General features: G+C 37.5%; 1 pseudogene; it reads right to left on the reverse strand.

Annotated features, from left to right (window-relative positions):
• Window positions 1–6821: 6821 nt before the first annotated feature.
• LOC126941905 (flavin-containing monooxygenase 5-like) lies at window positions 6822–21163 on the reverse strand (annotated as a pseudogene).
• Between the last annotated feature and the right edge of the window lie 2269 nt (window positions 21164–23432).

The following is a 23432-nucleotide window of genomic DNA, read 5'->3' on the forward strand; positions in this document are numbered from 1 at the left end:
GAGGTTTGGATCAATCACTCCAGCCAACACTTTAACTCCCTTTGTAGCCTGTTGGCATAGATACATGAGAAGCCAAAATGACTGGGTGGCAGTCTTAACTTCCAGTTCAGTATAGTCATTGTTGTATTTCTTTCTAGGGCTAAGATCTGTAAGCCAGCAGGGCATGAAGTTGCAAGAACAGGAATTTTTGTTAGTGGTCTAGTATGAGTAATGGTGAGTTGTCTCACTTCCATTTTTTCCCTTTGATGCTTGGACCTGTGAATCTTGGCTGTAAGAGAAATAGGTCCATACATTTGATGCTGATTCAGAGTGTATACAGCCTTCTAGAGAACTTTGCTCCAGCCCTGCAAAGTATCGTCACCTAGCTGGCACTAACTGTGACTTTGAGAAACCATTGCACTGTTCTGTGAAGCCTACTGCTTCAGGATGATGGGGTACGTGGTAAGATCAGTGGATTCCATGAGCATGAACCCTTCTCCCAAAAAAGAGCATGGCATACTTCTTTGGCTGTGAAATGAGTTCCTTGGTCAGAAGCAATGCTGTGTGGAATACCATGATGGAGGATAAGGCATTCCATAAGTCTGCAAATAGTAGTTTTGACACAAGCATTGTGCGCAAGGAAGACAAAGTTGTATTGAGAGTGACTATTCCGATAAGGACAAAACACTGCTCCTTCCATGATGGAAGTAGTCCAATGTTATCAACCTACCATGACGTAGCTGACTGATCACCCCAGGAAATGGTGCCATGTCAGAGGCTCAGTGTTGGTCTCTGCTCCTGGCAGATTGAATACTCAGCAATTAAGGTAGCCAGGTCATTGTTGATAAGTGAAAGTTCATGTTGCTGAAACCATGCATAATCTCCATCCTTCCAGCTTGACTACTTTGTTCAGTGACATTGGATGTAACCAATCAAGGTCATTATGTTCCTTAATTTTCCACAAATGTTTGAAAGTATTATATAAAGGGTTATCAAGTTCCTTGCCTCTTATAAGTGGTTGATTAAGAGTGTCAAATACATGCTGGCTCACACCTGTAATCCCAGCACTTTGGGAGGCGAAGATGGGCAGATCACATGAGGTCAGGAGTTCAAGACCAGCCTGGCCAACATGTTGAAACCCTGTCTTTACCAAAAAATAAAAAACACAAACACAAAAATTAGCCAGGTGTGGTGGCTCGCACCTGTAGTCCTAGCTACTCAGGAGGCTGAGGCACGAGAATCACTTGAACCTAGGAAATGGAGGTTGCAGGGAGCTGAGATTGTGCCACTGCACTCCCACCTGGGCAACAGAGTGAGACCCTCTCTCTCTCAAAAAAAAAGCAGTATCAAATACAGTTCTTTTGCATAGCTCTATAATAGCTTACACCACGGACTATTAGTACTTTCTGTACTATTAGGAGTAGAGTCCTTAGCATTTTTAGGTCTAATCAGATTAGAGAACTAGTTCCAGAAACTCCAAAACCAGTGTAGGAAACTCATCCTTAAAATTCTATTCCTCCAGAACCACTCTTGGTACCAAAATCTGTATTAGTCAGTGTTCTCTAGAGAGAGAGAACCAATAGAATAGGTTCTCTATATCTATATAGGTATAGATATAGATACAGTCATAGATACAGATATAGGCATATGAGAAGGGATTTATTGGAGGAATTGGTTCACCTAATTATGGTGGTTGAGAAGTCCCACAACAGTCTGCAAATGAAAGACCCTGGGATGCTGGTAGCATGGCTCTGTACAAGTCTGAAAGCCCCTGACCAGGGAGGATGATGATCTAATTCTTATTCTGGGGCCAAAGGCCTGAGAAACCAGGGGTCCACTGGTATAAGTTCTGAAGTCCAAAGCCTGAAGAAGCTTGATTTATGATGTCTAAGGGTGGATGAAGTGTGTCTGAGTTCCAAGAGAGAGGGAAAAGAATTTGCCTTTTCTCTGCCTTTTTGTTGTATCTGGGCCCCCAGCCAATTGGATGTGGCCCACCCACATTGAGGGTGGAGCTTCTTCACTGGGTCCACCAACTCATAGGCCAATCTTCTATGGAAACATCTCCACAGACACATCCAGAAGTAATGCTTTCCCAGTTCTCTACATATTCCTTAATCCAGCCAAGGTGACACCTAAAATTAACTATCGCACCTCATTAGGAGAAATTTGTGAAATTAAAGATCCACATAATCATCATGGACTACACATTGTTTCATTAGTTCTGGGTGTAGCAGTAGACTCTAGTGGAAAATATGTTAGACATTCACTTTCTGCCAATATACAACAGCTCACTGTAAAAGTGATGAAGGAATATTGTCTGGACTATATGGATAAAAGTTTTCAATGCCCTTGGTCCACAGTCATCTGAGAGGGCTATTTCAAAGTGTTTTATTTTTATCCTTAACAGAGATGTATAAAATCAGCAATCAAAAGATGTGATTCTGTGCACTTAAAGGTCTTTCATGGGTGAAGGTTTTATGCAGTATTTAAATATCATCTTGATCTTTGAATTGCCTCATTGTTTAATTGTTTCCCTAAATTATGAAGGAAAATATATTCTCAGGGCTCTTTTGCCTTTCTTCATATCCCTTAGAATAGATTAATAAATGGAGGAAAGTTGGTATTTTTTATTTACTTATTTTTTTATTATACTTTAAGTTCTGGGGTACATGTGCACAACGTGCAGGTTTGTTACATATGTATACATGTGCCATGTTGGTGTGCTGCACCCATCAACTCATCATTTACTGCAGGACATAGGCATGGGCAAGGACTTCATGTCTAAAACACCAAAAGCAATGGCAACAAAAGCCAAAATTGACAAATGGGATCTAATTAAACTGAAGAGCTTCTGCACAGCAAAAGAAACTACCATCAGAGTGAACAGGCAACCTACAGAAAGGGAGAAAATTTTTGCAATCTACTCATCTGAGAAAGTTGGTATTTTTAATGTACACCTACAAAATGTCTTTTTTTTTCCTCTCTCTATTAGTCCTGTTTATCTATTGCATACTGTGAACAGGTATGTTTTCTGAAGGGTTGCCGGGTCCCAGACCTCCTAGATTCTCAGGTGATTAAGATCCTGGCAGGGTACTAAAATTCCACCATGACCTGGGAATGCACTGCTACCCACTTCCAGCTGTCAGGACTCAGGAAACAGTAACAACAAAACTCCCCGAGCCCTACCCAGTCTCTGATAAATTGAAGGCATAGGCCAGAGTCGGTGTGATGGAAAACTGTAAAACCCAAAGTGATTATTTTCAGAACCTCTGAATTCACGTTTCTGTCTGCTTCTTCTCTATACCATCCTTTCATTTCTTTCCACCTGACCTGTGTAAGTGACCTTCACACTCTTTCCCTTATGACCTTACTGAAAAATTCTTTTAGAAAAATATCAGGTTAACGTATTCACATTATGCCTGAAGTTTCAAAATTGTATTAAGGGAAATCTCTTTGGAAGATGTTAATAGCTGCAAAAACGTGAAGTCATTTTTTTAAACTTTTAAGTTCAGGGGTACAAGTGCAGGTTAGTTATATAGGTAAATTGTGTCATGGGGGTTTGTTGTACAGATTATTTTGTCATCCAGGTATTAAGCCAAGTACCCAGTAGTTATTTTTCCTGATCTTCTCCCTCTTCCCACCCTCCACTCTCCAATAGGCCCTAGAATGTGGTGTTCCCCTCTTTGTGTCCACCTGTTTTCCCCAGTTAGCTCCCAATTATAAGTGAGAACATGTGGTATTTGGTTTTCTGTTCCTGTGTTAGTTTGCTAAGGATAATGGGCTCTAGCTCCATCCATATTACTGCAAAGGACATGATCTCATTCCTTTTCATGGCTGCATAGTAGTCCATGGTGTATATGTACCACATTTATCCAGTCTACCACCGATGGGCATTTAGGTTGATTCCATGTCTTTGCTATTGTGAATACCGCTGTGATGAACATACAGGAGCATGTGTCTTTATGATAAAACAATTTATATTCCTTTGCATATATGCCCAGAAATATAGCCAAGTCTTTTTCTGAGCAAATAAGTTATTTCTAAAAAGTTATAGAAAACTATATACCCAAGGCTTGTTTACCCAAGCCTTTAATGAGGGATTAAATGGTCTCAAAGATGGGGCTTTACTATGCCATACACCCCAACTTCTGGATCCAATAACCTGTTATCTTATGTATGGTTCCCATCTTTAAAGATATGTTTACATAGAGAATCAGTAAAGCTACTGATCCACAGTGGTGATTAGACGGTAGCATTTTCATAACTTGCTAGGGATCACTTTATAATTCCATCATTTCAATTTAAAGTACTCTAGAATAAATTCTCCAGAGTGCAGTTTGGGAAATTCGATACAAAAGTGTAAATTATGATTGGGGTTTAAATCGGTATATTCGTTTTATATATGCTGCTGTAACAAATCGCCACAAATTTAGCAGAGGGTCTAGAACAGAATTCATTTTCTCACCTTTTTCAGCTGTAAAAGGCTGGTTCCAGCATCACATCACCTTCTCTCATTCAACTTCCTTCCTCTCTCTTTTAAGAATCCTATGATTGCTTTGGACCCACCTGAATAATCCAGGATAATCTCCCCATCCCCAAATCCTTAACTTAATCACAAAAAGTCCTTTTTGCAATGTAAAGTAACATAGCCACAGGTTTCAATGATTAGAATGTAAATGTCTTTAGGTGGCCATTATTCAGACTGCCACAACTGGGGTTGGGAGGTCTTTGCCTGATAATGAAAGAGAGACTTAACAAATGAAAAGTTGAATGGTAACATTTTAGAAATTAGACAGCTGTTGAGAAAGATATTTTGGGGGTAGAATTGGTACCATGATTACCTATAAAGTTCCTGGATCCTTATGTCCTAAATCACCAAGGACTGGGATTGCAGAAATTTCTCTGTTGATTCAGATCAAGAGTGAGAAGTGACTTATCCTCAGGCGGTGGAGGGACCCTGAGGGCTCCGGTGAGGTACCTATGCTTTCCTACATTTGGATTCCCTAGAGATATCTTGAAGGTGTTGCTTTTTATCATGCTATTATTGGGTTTGAGAGTTTCATAAAGAATAATCTGAGTTATTTCAGATTTGTGAATTGTAAGACACGCATGGAAATAGCTAAAATACTTAATGTCTGTTTACAGATAAACCAGCTTTTTATTTTCATGCCAGCTAGACAAATGTGCTTATCCCATATCAATCCTAGAAGGGACTAAGTGCTTAAAGAAAAACTTGAGAGGGGGAGAGTGGGAGTAGGGAAGAACAGTGCTATGCATCAATCTGCTCATCTTTAGTTATGATGATTGGTTTCCAGGTTGCTCATTATCTAATTTTTCAAACAGCAAATACAGAATGTAAAGCATTTTGCATCACACTTATGCTGAATGCTTTGGGCAGTGATTCTTGGAACTTGGATGTAGGAATAACCTGGAAATACCCAAGAAAACCGTCCCAACAGGAAGAGAGGTCTCTCTGTTACCAGCTCTTTTCTGAATTTCCTGGCTTCTGGTTGTATGTCCCTGAGGTCGAATGCTGCACAGAGTGTGCCTTGACCTCCACTTGTAAAATCATGTGGCTTCCCCCTACTTCATTTACTTCTCTTTATGTTAATTCTCTACAGATTATTAAGACAAGGAATGTTCCGCTTAGGTATATCCACAATGAGAAGGTCAGGTTATGATATTTATCTGAGAGCTTAAGGAATCTGGCTTAGGTCCAGGGCTAGTATCCTTTGGTGTTTGGGGCAATAACCTAAATACCTTTATCAGTGCCTGAAAATGTTCAAGGCCCGGGCTTGGATTTAGGCCTGCAAGGGAAAACATGCAGCTGGCTGATATATCTTGATCAGGAAAGAGAAAAAAGTAGGGGAAACTGAGGAATACTACATAAGAGTACATGTATGTGATTGGGTATATTTGTGTGTGTGTGTCCATAATCCACCCTGGAATTCAGGATGGTAAATTCAGGATCATAAATCATCCTGGTTTCTTTTCAATCTGAAAAAAAATATTCTGTTATTTATTTAAGCATCAAGTCTTCTCCACCTATTCCAATTTCTCTTAATCTATCCAGTAACCATTTTTCCTTCCATTTATCTAGTCTTGTCTTTAGTTGCCAAATGATATTCTTAAGCTCTGAATAATATTTCTTGTGGCAGTTGAATCCCCCTTAAGATCTCTTCCTATTCCAATGCAAGTTGACTTCTTTTTCCTCCTCCATTTCCCTAGCTAGGCATGTGCTCTGATTTTCTGACTCTTTTCTCTGGATACCGATTCATTTACATGGGATGGTAGATTTTTGATGGCTCATTGGGGCTGATGTCTGGTTATCAGAATGCTCCTTGTGGTGGCTGTTCTGCAGGTGGTAAAAGGTGAAGAGGACCACTTCTTTGGGTCCAAGATATAGAAACCAGTAATGCATTCTCTTGCTGATGTACATAGAGAAGGCCTTCCTGTCCCCTCATTTTCAGTCCTTTCCTGGCCTCAGGAAGGACTCAACCTACTCCTTCATATTTTTCTTAATCTGTGCAGTGCTAGGGCCAGGCATTCTTCATGAAGGGCTGACTTTGACGTTTACCAAAGTCCATACCAAGTTCTTTCCAAAATCTGCCACTCTCCCATTCTCACCTTGGAGATTCCTGAAGCTGTTCTCCAGGCACTTGTCTGACAGGTTTAGGTGCAATAACATATATTATGTACATCATAATATAAGTGATTTATACTAGCAAGTGTATGAGATTAATTTACCGAAATAAATGTTAATTGCCAGAAGCTGAACTGTCTTTAAGGTAACTTCCCTTTTACACATACACATAATTGCATAAAGTAAGACCCCTTGGTGATCACCTGTGCTGAGGCTGCAGGCCATAGTATGCATGATTAAATCTTGAGTTCATTATTTTCTCTAGCTGGTTATTTATTTGTGTTGTAGTTAATATTTTCTGGAGAAAACTATTGAACCGAGTGAAAAGTGAATTATCCATGGGATACCCATTATCCCAAACATGGTATAAAATCCATGATCCACGTCTAGTACTGAAGAATACCTGAGGGAGGCAGAGATAGAGCAAACCAGTGAAGGAGAGAGAGAGAGAGAACATTTTACATGATATTATTTTTATTCATATGCTACTCATTGCGCAGATTTAACAGTGTTGGCTACTGAGGATTAGGTAGTAAAATACTACACAGTGGTTGCAATGCTGTGCTTGACCAGACCTGTCTACTGATTTCCAGTTAAAGGCTGTGTCTATGACAACAAATTTCTGAATGAAAAATAGAAAATTGTATTCACTAGTTTACAAGTTTCTGATTTACTATTTTAAAATTCTTTCTTGGACATAGACATAGCTATGCTTCATATATAAATAAGGATTTAAATTTAGAAGCGATTATCATCATATTAACTACTATAGACTTCCACTATATTGTATGCATCAAAACAAAGACACAAACATTAAAAACTTTAATACATCAGATCGTTCAGGATTAGCATCCTGCTTAACTGAATGTAACCAGAATCACTCTTCAAATCTTTCTATAATGTATTTGTAAACTTGTCTGCATGCTGATAAAATTAGGAAATATATTAAGTTGTTTGATTATAGGTGCTTTTGCAGTCTTGAGGATGTTGAATCTCAGTTCCTCCTGGTCAAATCTGTGAAGTACAAAATAGATTAGATGGGCGCTAGTGACCAAACATTTACCTTTTTAAATGCTTATTAAATTTTTAAAAATAAACTAAACTTTTAGTAATTCACTTAGTAATTTCTTCTAAAAACTAATGATTAATGATAACAAATAAAGACAAATAAGTAATGAAAATCAGGATATCTGAATATCCTCATAGGTAGGGTGCTTTATTTATTAAGGCTTTATTAAATGTGGCCAATGATCCTGAATGTGAAAGTTATCTCATTTTTTTAATAAACTCTGAGTGTTATTAATTTTTTAAGAGAAGAAATAATATTGAATAATCAAGCATAAATGAAAGTCTTAGATAACTTGGTTTTGCATGAAATAAACTATGTCTAAAGCAAAATTTAATATTTTATCTTTCCTCATCATTAGAGTATAACACTTTAGTTAAAGAGAATTATATATTTATCATCATCATTAACTCTTCTCTGTTTTCTATTATTTAATTCTACCACCAAAATCTACTGATTCCAGATAGATTTGCAATTTCTTATCTTTACTACTATTTGAAGTCTGTTTCAGGACCAAAGCACTGCTGTGGTAGTAAAAAAGTCAGATTAATTATCTAACATTTTCTTTAATCTATGCTAATATTTTACTGAATTGGCTCAATTAATAGTAATTTGTTTACATGTATTTTTCCACTGTGAATATGAAGGATTTATTTTGCATTTATCCTCTGCGCCCCATGAATGTAAACACCTTGAGGTCAGGGTCCATAGATTTCACTTTCTTCTCTGGTCCTTCACAGACTAAACCTACATTCTGAATGGCACCTATAAATGCAGAGATTTCCATTAGTGAAAGTTGTGTTTCCATTAGTGAAGTTGTTCAAAACAAACAAACCTGTTTTTGCTACACAACTGAGCTCCACCGCAACATCCACTCCAGAATTTCCGGTGCCAATCACTATGATTCTTTCCCCTGAAAAGTCCTCAGGACTTTTGTATTCCCGACTATGGAAATAACAGCCTTCAAACTTCTCAATGCCTGTGACGGAAGAACATTTCTCATTATTAGGGGTATTTTTCACATTGCTAACTCAACACATAGAAAGTTATATTCTGGTTCATCTGGAAGAGCAAGACTTTGAGTCTGGGTTAGCTATATGGAACATCACCCTATGTCCTAAAAATGTAATTTTATATTTCACAGAGCTTAGGAAAGCAGGGAGTAAACTCAGACTTACAACCCACACACGCTAAATATAGACTAGTGGCCATATAAAGTATTTAGCAAATAGTAGATCTATCTGTCTTGGACCTATTCCAAATTGAAAGTTTCACAACAATTTCACTATGATCTAATTTATTCATGATTACATTGTCCTCTGCATTCTTAGGCAAAATGATGAAGCTGGAAACTGGTTGTTGTTTTGTTTTGTTTCATTATTTTCTGAGGAAGTATAGGGCCTTTCTTCATCAACTTGACATCTTTTCTTCCTTCCAAGTGCCTAATGCCCTCATGTGGTCCCTGGCTCTGCTGAGAGCTTCAGAACAGCCGTAATCTGTGTCTGGCATTCTCATACATTGTCTCGCTCTAGGCATGTTTGTATCTCTGTCCCCTGACACTTATTAAAATATATATATGTCCCAAAAGTGTCTCTGTAGGGTGTGTCTCTCAGCCAGGAAGCAAGTCAAAAGGAAGCTGATACGTATATTACAGTTATTAATATAATCTATATATTTTGTTATAATTATATAATAATTTCCAGACTACATTGCATTTTAACATTTAGAAAATCAGGTCTTTTTATTTTACAAATGTTTGTGTTGGTGTGCAAACACAGAAAGGTCAGGTATTTGTCATACATGACTCAGCTAGTCAGTTGGACAACAAAAATTCAAGTTTAAGTCCTTTGATTTTCATCTAGGACTCTTCTATTTTCAGTTTGCCTCAACCACCAAAGAATTTCTTATGATGGCTTGTTAGACATCATGGAAAGGCACTGAGATATCGAGTATTTCTTGATTGACTTCTGATAGCAATTGATGTAAAGGGAGGGGAAAAGGATCAGAAGTAAAGGGAGAGGCTTTAGTTAGAGGGGATAGGGAAGCTTTTTTGTTTTGTTTTGTTTTCAAGTAATAGTCTCATTTGAGATGGGCACCATTTTACCAAATGGAATTCAAAGGAATTTACCAAACAGTAAGCTGCTAGTGTGTTTTTATCAAGCAATGAAAACCAGTGATAAATGAATGTTATTTAAAATTTTGTCCCATACTCTAAAATTTTTAAGTTTGTGGATTTGCCAGCTTTTTGCTTGCTTTGCTTGCCATTTGCCCCTTATTTTTAGTAATTCCACTTTCTCTGAAAGGAAGTGAGATCAGATGAATGGACACAAAACTAAAACCAGTTGAAAGTGGGCCAGGGCTAATTGTTATCATTAATTAGAAGCTATTTAAAACTATAGAAAGTAAAAAACAGATGTGTGTTTGCCTATTTTTGTTGTCTAGTATTGTCCTGTTAACATAAATATTGGGTATTTAGTTGTTTGTTATTGAATGTGACCAGAGACTAGTAATAAAGTTCGTGCTCAATCATTTTGCTCTGTGGGATATCTGGAAAGTACTCTTTTACCAAACAGATTCTTAGTAACATACCTGGGAAGGACTGAAGTGGTAAGTAGGGATCTGTGTGGTGTACACTGCAGACTAAGACCCCATCAAAGACCAAAGTCTCTTGCTTCTCTTCAGTCTCCACAACAACATCTCATTGTCCATTGACAGAAAAATCTGGGTGCTTCCTCACACTTTGCACTTTGGTCTGAGAACAAGGGCAAAACATAGGTGATACACTATCACAGTTCTCAGTTTTAATCCCTCCTCCCCCAAACCCCATGAGTCTGAGTAATACAACTTATCTGAGACTCTTCTATCTTCATCAGAGGCATTTGCTCTCACTTTAGTTCCCACTCCCACAGTGACTGCCTTTGCCGTGTGTGCATTTTCAAGATATTACAGGTATTTTATTTAAAAATCCAATTTTCCATAGAAATAGAAATAGTTAATACTTAACAGTGAAAAAACAGAGGAGTGACTGAAGCTGCAAGAGAAATATCCTTCCAGGATGACTTCCACATGCAAGAGACTAATATTCCTTATATTTTTCATATTTTAGCACAAACTTATTCAGTTTCCCTGCACTTGGCTTTAGAGTTTCAGATAGGAATTAATATTCCACCATGACTATAGAGATGGATTTTTAAGTGTGAGTTGGGGGTCATGGTGGTAGATTATGGGAACTACATGGATCTGAAAAAACGTCTTCCTTGTGTTGCTTATATGACCTTCCCTTCATTCTTATTCTATATACACACAATATAATATGGCTCAATTACTACTGCCACTATTCTAAGTCCTTCAACAGTTGAATTTAAGGCTGACAGAAAGGACCCTTACAATGCCACACCAAAGTCTTATTAGAATAGGTTCTGTTGGGCAAAATTCTTCAACCTTATATTCAAGTGAAATATTCAAAACATTACTTCTTTATAAGGGGTGATTTTCTAGGGTGGAAGCTCGCTGATGATCTCTTTCTCTGATCGTACCAGAAGATGCCAAATATAGCTCATGTGTGTACAATTGAGTGTGTCTGCACACATACATGCACACGCAGACACACACACACACACACACATTGACTATGCAATGATTTACTTAGATTTTACCTTAAAACCAATGTAATCGAGGAGGCCAAAGTGTGTGGCATGCATCCTGAAGTAGTCCTGAGTTTGGAGCTGTGCATGTACTTGGGAAAATTATCAGGGACACGGAAGTCACTGAAGCACATCATCTCCTTGGAAGTATTGATGGTCACAGATTACTTGTAAATACTAGGCATTTTCTCTGAAGTATTTTTCTACAGGAGAAAGATTCTCTTAATAAAATAAACTTTACAATAACAAGAGAATCTAAATAAAATATTTTAGAGAAGAAAAGTAATTGGGAATAATAAAGAACATTGCCTTTTACTTTTCCATGAACATTTTCTCTCTTCTGTCCATATCTACTAGAGAAAGAAGTTACTCTGAGTCAACAATAGGCTTATGTCTGATTGCTCAATAGAAATGACAGAAGTCAGGAAGACTGGAATGTTATCTTTAAAATACTGAAATAAACTTCAATACCAGTGAAAATACCCATCAAAAATGAAAGTGAAATAAACCTGCATTCAGACAAACAAAAACTGAGAGAATTTGTTGCCAGCAATCCCACACTATGAGACACATGCAAGGAAGTTCCTCAGGCTAAATGGGAATAAACAAAGATGGAACCATGAAATACTGGAAGAAATGAAAACCCTAGGAATCATGAATATGTGGATAAACATAAAAATATTGACTAAAACATTAGTAATAGTAATATCTTGTGGAGTTTATAAAATATTCAAGTAAAATACATAATAACACAAGGGTCAGAAAACGGGGCTAAACTGTTATAAGATCTTTGCCTTCTTCAGGTAGAAAGCAATAAGACAAGGATATGCATTAAAATTAAAAAGGATAATTCAAAAATGGATATCTAAATAATTAATGTACAAAAAAATAAAAAATGAGTAAAACCAAAAGAAAGAAGGAAATCAAGAGTAAAGAAACAAGAAGGATATAAAACAAATCAAAAGCATACCAGATAGTAAATTAAAACCCAATATATTCATGCTTTATTATATGTAAGCACTCCAATTAAAACAAAAAATAAAATACCAGACAAAACCTCTTTATTTTATTTACAAGAGACAAAAGGCAACTGGAGTGGCTACATTAGACAAATTAGATATCGTGGAACTATTAGACATAAAGAGAAAGAAATAATAATATAAATGTCAATTCTACAGGAAGATATTAAAATCTTAAATTCAAATGCACCTAATAACATAATTTCAAAATATGTAAAGTAAAAATTAACAGAATCAAATGGAGAAACTAATATACAAAGTTTTTCTAGGAGAAACTCATGAAGAAACTCATATACAGAGGTGGTGGGGCAGGACTCAAGCACATGTGGAGCTCAGAGGGTTAGGTATAGTGGAGCATGGCTGGAGCACCCATCTCCCAAGGCTCAACTATGTTCCTCTAGGAGACTTTAGCTTTAGGGTGACTTTGGACCTGGACAAAGCAGGGTGGTCTTGCCTGTGGGATGAAGACAGTCTGATCTGTGTACCCCTGTCTGCTGGCCTCACCTGGGGCCCCAGCCTGGCTACACCCGCTGGCAGTGCAACCATGGATGCCCAGCTGGGGTGCTTCCCAGTGCTTTAATCATAGCTCCTTCTTGGGCTGCCTGCATTTAACTATAGAAGAATTCCAGCAGAGAGCCAGCCTTCCCCCACCAACACACAAGTGCACCCCACTACCCCATCCCTGCTAACACCCCACCCCATGATGCCAGGCCACACCTCCCATCCCCCTCCTCACTGACACCCCACCAGGTCACCCCTGCAGGATGGATGTGCTCATGGGCACTGGCAATCCTGTTTTTATGAGTGCCACGCCTCTACTGCTGCGACCGCTGCTGGTAGTAGGTAGTGCTAGCACAGATGACGGCAACCGCTCCCCTTCCAGCACCCTCCCCAGCTGATGCACTGCTGCAGCTGGCTAGCACATGCAAATGAGCATGGATCCCACTGCCCCACCTTGAAGAGGTACTTTGACCCACACTCCCCCATTGGAGTGTTATGGCCAGTGGACCAGGAGCACCTTGGCCCCTCCAGTGCAGCAGGATCCTAACATCAGAGAACAAAGCTGGGGCTGGTACCAGTCCCCCAGTTAGAGGACACAGTCTGGAATACTGAGCTGAGTTTTGGGTCCCTAAAATCTTTTAGAAATGAAGCCAGTCAACTGAACCCATCTTATCCCACAATCAAATTCTCAAGGGCATCAAAGAAGATTAAAGAAAAAAACCTCACCCAAAGGACAGCAGCTTCAAAGACTGAAGCAATATCAACCCACACAGATAAGAAAAGACCAGCACAAGAATTTTGGCAACTCAAAAAGCAGTGTGCCTTCTTTCCTCCAAAGAACCACATTAGTTTCCCAGCAATGGTTCTTAACCAAGCTAAAATAGGTAAAAATGACAGACCTAGAATTCAGAATGTGGAAGAAACAAAAATCATTGAGATTCAGAAGAAAGTCAAAACCCAATCTAAGAAATCTAAGAAATACAATAAAATGATACAGGAGCTGAAAGACAAAATGGTCATTTTAAGAAAGAACAAAACTGTTTGGACAGAGCTGAAAACTCACTTCAAGAATTTCATAATACAATTGCAAGTATTAACAGCATAATAGACCAAGCTAAGGAAAGAATCTCGGAGCTTGAAGATCAATGAACACAGTCAGAAAAAAATAAAGAAAAAAGAACAAAAATAAAAGAACAAAACCTTCTAGAAATATGGGATTATGTAAACAGACCAAATCTATGACTCACTGGAATCCCTGAAAGAGAGGGAGAGAAAACAAGCAACTTAGAAAGCATTTGAGGATATCCTTCATGAAAATTTCTCCAACCTTGCTAGAGAGGCTAACATTCAAATTCAGGAAATGCAGAGAGTCCCTGTAAGATACTATACAAGACCACCATCCCAAAGACACATAGTCATTAGATTCTCAAAGGATGAAATGAAAGAAAAAAATGTTAAAGGCAGCTAGAGAGAAGGGATAGGTCACCTACAAAGGAAACCTTATCAAGCTAACAGTGGACACTTCAGCAGAAACCCTACAATCCAGAAGAGATTGGAGGCCTGTATACAGCATTCTTTTTTTTTTTTTTTTTTTTTTTTTTTTTTTTTTTTTTGAGACAGAACCTTGCTCTGTTGCCCAGGCTGGAGTGCAATTTCCACCTCCCAGGTTCAAGTGATTCTCCTGCCTTAGCCTCATGAGTAGCTGGGATTACAAGTATGTGCAATCATGCCCAGCTAAGTTTTAGATTTTTAGTAGAGATGGGGCTTCACCATGTTGGCCAGGCTTGTCTCAAACTCCTGACCTCAGGTGATCCACCTGCCTCAGCCTCCCAAAGTGCTGGGATTACAGGAGTGAGCCACCGTGCCTGGCCTTATATTCAGCGTTCTTAAAGAAAAGAAAACAAATTCCAACCAAGAATTTCATATCTAGCCAAATTAAGCTTCATAAGTGAATGAGAAATGAGATCTTTTTCAGAGAAGTAAATGCCAGGGGATTTTGTTACCACCAGACTTCTCTTACAAGAGATCCTTTAGGGAGTGTTAATTATGGAAAGGAGATACTGTTAATGGTTACCACAAAACACACTTAAGTACATAGACCATTGATACTATAAAGCAACAATACAATCAAGTCTGCATAATAATCATCTAATAGCTCATTGACAACAGGACCAAATCTGTACGTATCAATGTTAACCTTGAATGTAAGTGGATTAAATGCTCCAATTAAAAGGCACAGAGCGGCATGCATCTTGGATAAAGAAGCAAGACCCAATTGTATGCTGTCTTCATCCATTTCATAAGCAATGACACCCATAGGCTCAAAGTAAAGGGATGGAGAAAAATCTACTATAGTTTGTATATCTGTCCCCACACAAATCTCATGTTGAATTGCAATCCCCAGTATTGGAAGTGGGGTCCAGGACCATGAGGGTAGATTTCTTATGAATGGTTGAGCACCATCTCCCTGGTGCTGTCCTTGCAATAGTGAGTAAGTTCTAAGGAGATCTGGCTGTTTAAAAGTGTGTGGAACCTCCTCTCTCTTGCTCCCGCTCCCACCATGTGGGAGGCTTGCTCCTGCTTTACCCTTTGCCATGAGTAAAAGAAATAATCTGTCTACCAAATCCCTGTGACATGCAATTTACCTCTGTAACAAACATGCACATGTACTGCTGAATCCAAAATATTTTTTTTTAAAAAACAACCTAGATGAACAATAAAATAAACACAAAAATGAAGAAAAAGAAAATAATAAAAATATAAGCTGAAATCATTGAAATACAAATTAAATGAACAGTACACAGCATGATAATGTTTGTTATTTTAGAGGATTAAGAAAATTAATAAATCCCTAGCAAGATTATCCCCAAAAAGAGAAAACATAAATTGTCAATATTAGGAATAAAAATAAAATAACACTATAGAATCTAAACATAGTAAAAAATATTTAAAGAGGTTATTATGAATAATACCCCTTAAACTGTTGACTTAGAAAAAAGGACAAATTCCTTGAAAAACAATACTTACCAATCTGACATGAAAAGCAAAAGAAAAATTGAAATCCTTATATCTGTTGAATGTGTCATTAAAAAGCTTCTTACAAAGAAAACTGGCTCAGATGGTTTCACTGTTGAATTCTTCTGAACATTTAAAGAAAATAAAATAATACCAATTGAACAGAAATTATTTAAGAAAATAGAAGAAACAGAAACACTTCTGAACTCATTTCATAATCTTGAGTTAGAATAACCTTGATATCAAACCTGAGATAGACATTATAAGAGGGGAAAATTATAATATAAGGTCTCACAAACATTGATGAAAATTATATTTTAGCAAGTTAAAAATATCAGAAAAAAATTGTGAATCTAATCTAGCAATGACTAAAAATATTTTCAAATGACCAAGTAGGTTTTTCTGAAAACAAAAATTTATTTTATCATCTGAATATTAATCTATAAAATGTGTTGCACTAACATAGCAATGCTAATTATTGAGATGTTGATCTCAGGTGATGCAGAAAAATCATTTTATAAATGTTAACGTATGTTTGTGACTTTAAAAAACTCTCCACAAACTATTTATAGATGGAAATTTTCTTAATCTACAAAAAATCTTAGCTAACATCGTGCTTACTGGTAAAATATTGAGCAGTTTTTCTTTTAGGTGAGGTTGGGAAGAATAAAAAGATATCTTCTATTAGCACTTTTATGCAACATTATTCTTAAGGACCCAGCTAATGCAATAAGGAACAAAAAGAAACAAAAGTCATAAATATTGGAAAGTGAGAAGTAAAACTGTTATTAAGCATAGAAGTCATGATTATGTACATAGCAAATCCAAAATAATCTACATTCAAAGCATTACAAAATTTAGCAGTGTTGCTGGATACAAAGCTCACATAAAAATTAATGGTTTTATCTACTAGCAACAAATTGAAAAGTGGAACTTTCACAACAGCTATTATTTACAATAGCATAAAAAACATCAAATACTTAAGAATAATCTAAGAAAAGATATGCAAGGCTTCTACATGATTGCTGAGAGAAGTGAAAAAGTAATAAATAAATAGACATACTATTACATAAATGAGATGACTCAGTATTATTAAAAATTTAATCCTTTCCAACTATAGCCATAAAGCCAATGCAATCCCAAATAATATTCTGGCAGATATTTTTGCGAAAATTGACAGCTAATTCTAAAACTTACATTAAAATGTAGACATCCTTGAAAATTAAAGAAAATACTTAGGAAGAAAAACAAAAATGCCAAACTTTACTATAAAGATACAGCAATGATGTATGGATAGAAATATGGACCAGTGATACACACTAAGAAAAAACTCCACATAAATAGTCACCAAATTTCCAAAAATGAATGAATAAATAAAAGGCACTATTGTAACTCAATGGGGGAAATAATGATCTTTTCAATAAATGGTGCTATATCCACTGGATATCTGTATATGAGAAAAATGAACAGGATCCTTATATCTCACCATACACAAAATGTAAATCAAAATGGATCATAAATCTAAACATTAAAGGTACAGCAATAAAGGTTCTGAAGAAAATACAAGGAACCATCTTCAGGACTTTGGGATAAATAAAAGTTTCTTATCTGTGACACAAAGAATTACAAACCATTAAAAACCTTGATAAAGTGGGCTTCATTAAAATCATGAGTCTCTGTCGAAAGGTATACTATCTTTATGATAGTAAAAACACATACCACATACCAGAATATGCTCACAACAAATGTATGCAACAAAAGACTCATATACAAAATATATAAAAAAAAATTCTTACTAAAGAAAAAAGATAGACAAACTAGATTGACAATGGACAGAAGACTTGAACAAATTTTTAACAAATGAGAATATCTATGCCAATAAGCATATTACAAGATGTTCAGCATCTGTACCCATGAGGGAAACACAAAGCAAAACTATAATCAATACCACTCCATATCCACCAGAATGGTCAAAATAAAAAGACTAATAATACTAAGCATTTGGAAGGATGTAGAGCAAGTGGAACTCTCATACATTATTGGTGGAAATGTGAATTGATACATTCATTTTAGAACACTGCTTGGCAATATCTACTGATGCTTAAACTTTGAATCGGTATTTTACTGCTAGGAATGTTCCCAAAAGAAATAAATTTATATCCACCAAAAGGCATGTGCAAGAATTTTCACAATTGCCAAATAGTAAAAACAACCCAAATTTCGACAAAAAAAGAAAGACTAAATACATTGTGGTATATTCAAACAATGGAATACTGTGCAACAATTAAAATTTTTAGACGAATTAAAGCTATTCTCATATAATGAATGCATTTGACATACACAAATGATGGGTGAAAGAAACCAGACACAAAATTTTATCAACAGGAGACTAAGTGAATAAATTGCAGTATTTTCATATACTGGAATACTACACATTAATGGTAAATAAAAAATAAACTACTGCTACATCCATGATTTGAATAAATCTCAACTACATAAATTAAAAGTCAAAAAATACAAAAAATAATATAAATGCATTGTTTCAAAGATAATCAGGAGTAATTAATGGTGATAAGCATCAAAATAGTGAAGAAACACACGGGACTATTTTAAGATTCTGAACATAGTCTATATCTTGCTTAAGCAGTAGTTGTATAGATATATAAATATATAACAATTATCAAGCTGTACACATAAGATCAGCTTACTTTATGCATTTTAATGCATACATTACACCTCAGCACAATTTTTAAAATAAGAAAAATAGAAGGTTTTACATTGAACAATAAAGTAAAACCAGGTTTTATGCAGGCAAACCTAAAATAAAATGAAGTAAAATTGAAAATTAAGTGATGGAATTGGCCGGGCACAATGGCTCACGCCTGTAATCCCAGCACTTTGGGAGGCCGAGGTGAGTGGATCACAAGGTCAGGAGATCGAGAACACGGTGAAACTCTGTCTCTACTAAAAATACAAAAAAATTGGCCAGGCATGGTGGCAAGCGCCTGTGGTCCCAGCTGCTCAGGAGGCTGAGGCAGGAGAATGGCGTGAGCCCAGGAGGCAGAGCTTGCAGTTAGCTGAGATCACACCACTGCACTCCAGCCTGGGCAACAGAGCGAGACTCTGTCTCAAAAAACAAACAAACAAACAAACAAACAAACAAAACCAGAAAATTAAGTGATGGAAAAAATATGCTTATCAAGGTATAACAAAAAGATATCTACTTTAGCAATATTTTAATTTTAAATTCATGCATACATGATTAATACCAACACAACATAATTAAAGGTAAAAGGAACAAAAAGGTGTTTTGTATGGATAAAAGGAACTATCCACTAAGAAGATATAATAGACACAAACCTTTTTAAATATATGATGTGAATTCAAAAAGAAATAGAAAAAGTCAACATATAAGAAATTATAACATATTTTTTAAAAATCTGTGTATCTAGAAACCTGGTGCAGTTTGCTGTGATCTCCCACTGGAACATTATTGAGTAGCTTTCAAACTGGACAAATTTCTTAGCATTTCTTTGTTCTATTCTCAATAGAGCAATCAGGGTTGTCTTTTATAGTTAATACACAAGCCATAGAACATTACTCCTTCGTTTAAAACCATCTCATGGTTTTAATCTATATGGAAGTCAAAGTCCTTATCATGGCGTCTAAATGCTAATATGATCTGGGCTCCCATTCCCCTCTGACCACCTGCTAGACTTCTTCCTCTGGGCCACTACAGTCTAGCCCCATCGGCTCTCTGGTTCTTCCCTAACATGCAAGGCATGCTCCCACCTCACAGCTCTGCACTTAAAGATTCCTCTCAATCCCTTCCCCCAGATCTCTTCTCAGCTTTCTTTCTTACATTTCAATTCCTTGTCAAAAATCATTTTGAGGCTTTTCATGAGCACATATTTAATTTATATTCATCAAACTCTCATTTCCTGGTTTATTTTTCTCTATTATCCTTACCAGCATTAACCATACTACTTTTTAATTTAATTATCCTTTCCCATTAGAATGTAAACTTTTTAAGGTCAAGGATTTTTGTATTCATGTTTACTAATATATTTCCTGGCTCCTAGAAAAGTTCCTGACACAGAGTAGGGCCCAAAAAATATTTGTTGAATGAATGCACTCTTAAAGAAGAAACAAAATGGGTATTATAGGACATTTAGAACTGAAGGTCAATTAAAACTGTACACAGGAAAATCCACAGGTTATGGAAGAATATCTGAATGACCCTAACAGCAGGTTGGAGGGTCTATCTGAATGCTGATTGGGCACTGATTTGCTCCAGTGGCACCTGAGGAAAGTCCCTGTGGGGCAGCATAGTTGATAACTTTGCCTCAAGTCCACTCTCCATATTCTGGATGGAGAGGGTTCTGGCTCTTGAAACATGGTCTGGGTGGGCACAAGAGCCAGGAGCAAGAGAAGGAAATCTGCTCATTCACGCACACCCATGAGAAAGCGAGCCATGACTGGTGAGCAGAGTGGCTCTCTGGGATTATCAGAACTGGAAAATACTGATCAGAAGTGTTGGACTTCAAGGGCACTTCCAAGGATGGCAGAATGAAGCACCAAAAGAAGATGAGACCACCCAGGAACTTAAGCCTATTCAACGTTTGGCACCAAGTTTGAATTCCTCACGGCAATAAATCTCCTGCTACCAAGAACTGAGAGAAATAAAAAGTCATTGCCCTCTGATTGACAAGAGAAGATACCATGCAATGGCCAGTCAGCAGGTGTGACCACAGAAGAGAATATGAGATTACGTGGGAGAAGCCCAGCAATAGACCATCCTACCCTACTGTATACCCATGCTAAGTCAGGGGAAAAAATGGTGTGACATCTCTAACTTTGGGCACAATATCATCTGATCAGTTGAAAGGATCCTCAACCACTATATCTTTCTAATATTTTTGATGACCACATGGAATCTCAGCTACCCTGAAGAGAATCTGATAAATTTCATGGCTTAATCTGAAATTGACATATATTCATATAATTCCTCCGTTAATCCGTAAGCAAGAATATTAGAGTCATTACATAATTCCTAAAATGTGATGTGCTATATGTTTCCTCTGAGGAAACCAGCATCAAATTGTTCTAGCTTTTTTTTTTTAAAGTTACATGATTAAAACCAAATGAAATCTAAACTTACTTGAAATTTCCAGAGACCTCCAATATCATCATATCTTTCAAAGCAGGTGGGCTCCAGATCTTCATCTAAGCAGCACTTAATGGCACCCAGTTCGCTAATTACAGCTCCAATCACAGCAATCTGCTTCTTTGCCATCGTGTCTCAGCTGGTTAGTAGAAATTTAGAGCTCTGTCACTGTCATCCATCCCATTTAAACAAAAATTACTTGTCACAAAGACCTTCAGTCTGTTGCCCTAAGTTTTCACTATTCTTATTAACAATGAGAACACCAGTATGTTGATTACCAATCAGGGACTATGAGAGGTATAAGGGATACAAAAGTATACAGAAAGAAATATTCCTTCCCCCCACCAAATTTCTCAGTATAGTCACAGAGAGAAATGCAAACATATAATTCCCAGGCTACGTGATAAATGTAATAGTAGCATCATACCCTGTGTGCTATGAGCAGGCAGCACAAGGAAGGAATACCTGACCTGCTGCGGAAGTGACACAGGCACAAAAACCTAAGGATGAATGACTAGGAATCAGCTAGGTAAGAGGCCAGGAAGGGAGGGGTGTGTGCGTGTGCGTGCGCGCACGAGTGTGCGCACGTTCGCGCGTCTGTGTGTGTATGCTCGCACGTGTGCGTGTATGTGCATGTGTATGGATCGTGTAACATTCCAGACAGCAGAGACAACATGAGTGAAGGCAGAAGTGATAAATGCAGAGAAATGTGGAGGAACATAAGAAGTTCAATGAGATAAGGACATCCATTAGATGTACCAAGGTTGTGTCCATTTGTGATCCTTGCTAGAGAAGTTTCAATGGGCTCAGTGTGGTGGCTCATGCCTATAATTTCAATACTTTTGGAGGCCTAGGTGAGAGGATCACTTGAGGCCAGGTGTTCGAGACCAGCCTGAGCAACATAGAGAGACCCCCATCTCTCAAAAACATTTTTAAATTTAGCTGGGCCTAGTGGTGCACATCTGTAGTCCTAGCTGCTTGGGAGGTTGAGGTGGTAGGATAGCTTGAGCCCAGGAGTTTGAGGCTACATTGAACCATGATTGTACCACTGCACTCCAGCCTGGGCAATAGAATGAGACCCTGTCTCTAAAAAGAAAGAGACAGAGGGAGAGAGAGAGAAGTTTCAGTGGAGTAGGAGGGTAGAAGTCATCTTACAGTAGTTTGAGAAGAAAATAAGACCAGAGAAAGTAGACACAATGACTATTAATTACACTGTAGAAAAGCCTATGAAAGTAAAGTAAATCCAACATATTGATTTTTTCTCTCTTATTTAATGATCTGATAAAAACTGACTAAAATAAAAGAAATTTCTTAAAAACTATAAATATAAACTCAAAATTATTATAAAAATACCAAAACTTAGTATTTCTAAGCCATAGATTGTACATTCATTCATTTACTCCTTATTTATTTGTTCAACAAACACTTATTGATTCTTAACTGTGGACCAGGTACTAGCTTGTTGCTCAGGCCACAGAGAAGAATATGACGGGGTTCTAGACTTCAAGGCCTCAATCTAAGGGGAGAAGAGGGTGGTGCAGATAAAGTTGAAGACACTACACTGTAACTGCTGAGTTTAAGATACATGCTGTAGGGAAAAGAAGCAGAGATCAGACCGTTACTGTGTCTATTGAGAAAAGGAAGACATAAGAAACTCCATTTTGATCTGTACCCTGAACAATTGTTTTGCCCTGAGATGCTGTTAATCTGTAACTTTGCCCCAACCTTGAGCTCACAGAACCATGTGTTGTATGGCATCAAGGTTTAAGGGATCTATGGCTGTGCAGGATGTGCCTTATTAACCATATGTTTACAGGCAGTATGCTTGGTAAAAGTCATTGCCATTCTCCATTCTCAATAAACCAGGGGTACCGTCCCCTAGCCCGACACCTGTGAAGGGTCTGTGCTGAGGAGGACTAGTAAAAGAGGAAGGCCTCTTGCAGTTGAGATAAGAGGAAGGCCTCTGTCTCCTGCCTGTCCCTGGGAACGGAATGTCTTGGTATAAAACCCGATTGTACATTTGTTCAGTTCTGAGATAGGAGAAAAACCGCCCTGTGGCGGGAGGTGAAACATGCTGGCAGCAGTGCTCCTCTGTTACTCTTCACTCCACTGAGATGTTTGGGTGGAGAGAAGCACAAATCTGGCCTAGGTGCACATCCAGGCATAGTACCTTCCCTTGAACTTATTTGTGACACAGATTCCTTTGCTCACATGTTTTCTTGCTGACCTTCTTCCCACTGTCTCCCTGTTCTCCTGCCGAATTCCTCTTGCTGAGATAGTGAAAATAGTAATCAATAAATACTGAGGGAACTCAGAGACCGGTGCCAGTGCGGGTCCTCTGTATGCTGAGCGCTGGTCCCCTGGGCCTACTTTTTTTTTCTCTATACTTTGTCTCTGT

Source organism: Macaca thibetana, chromosome 1 (genome assembly GCF_024542745.1).
Source record: "Macaca thibetana thibetana isolate TM-01 chromosome 1, ASM2454274v1, whole genome shotgun sequence".
Classification (NCBI taxonomy): Eukaryota; Metazoa; Chordata; class Mammalia; order Primates; family Cercopithecidae; genus Macaca; species Macaca thibetana.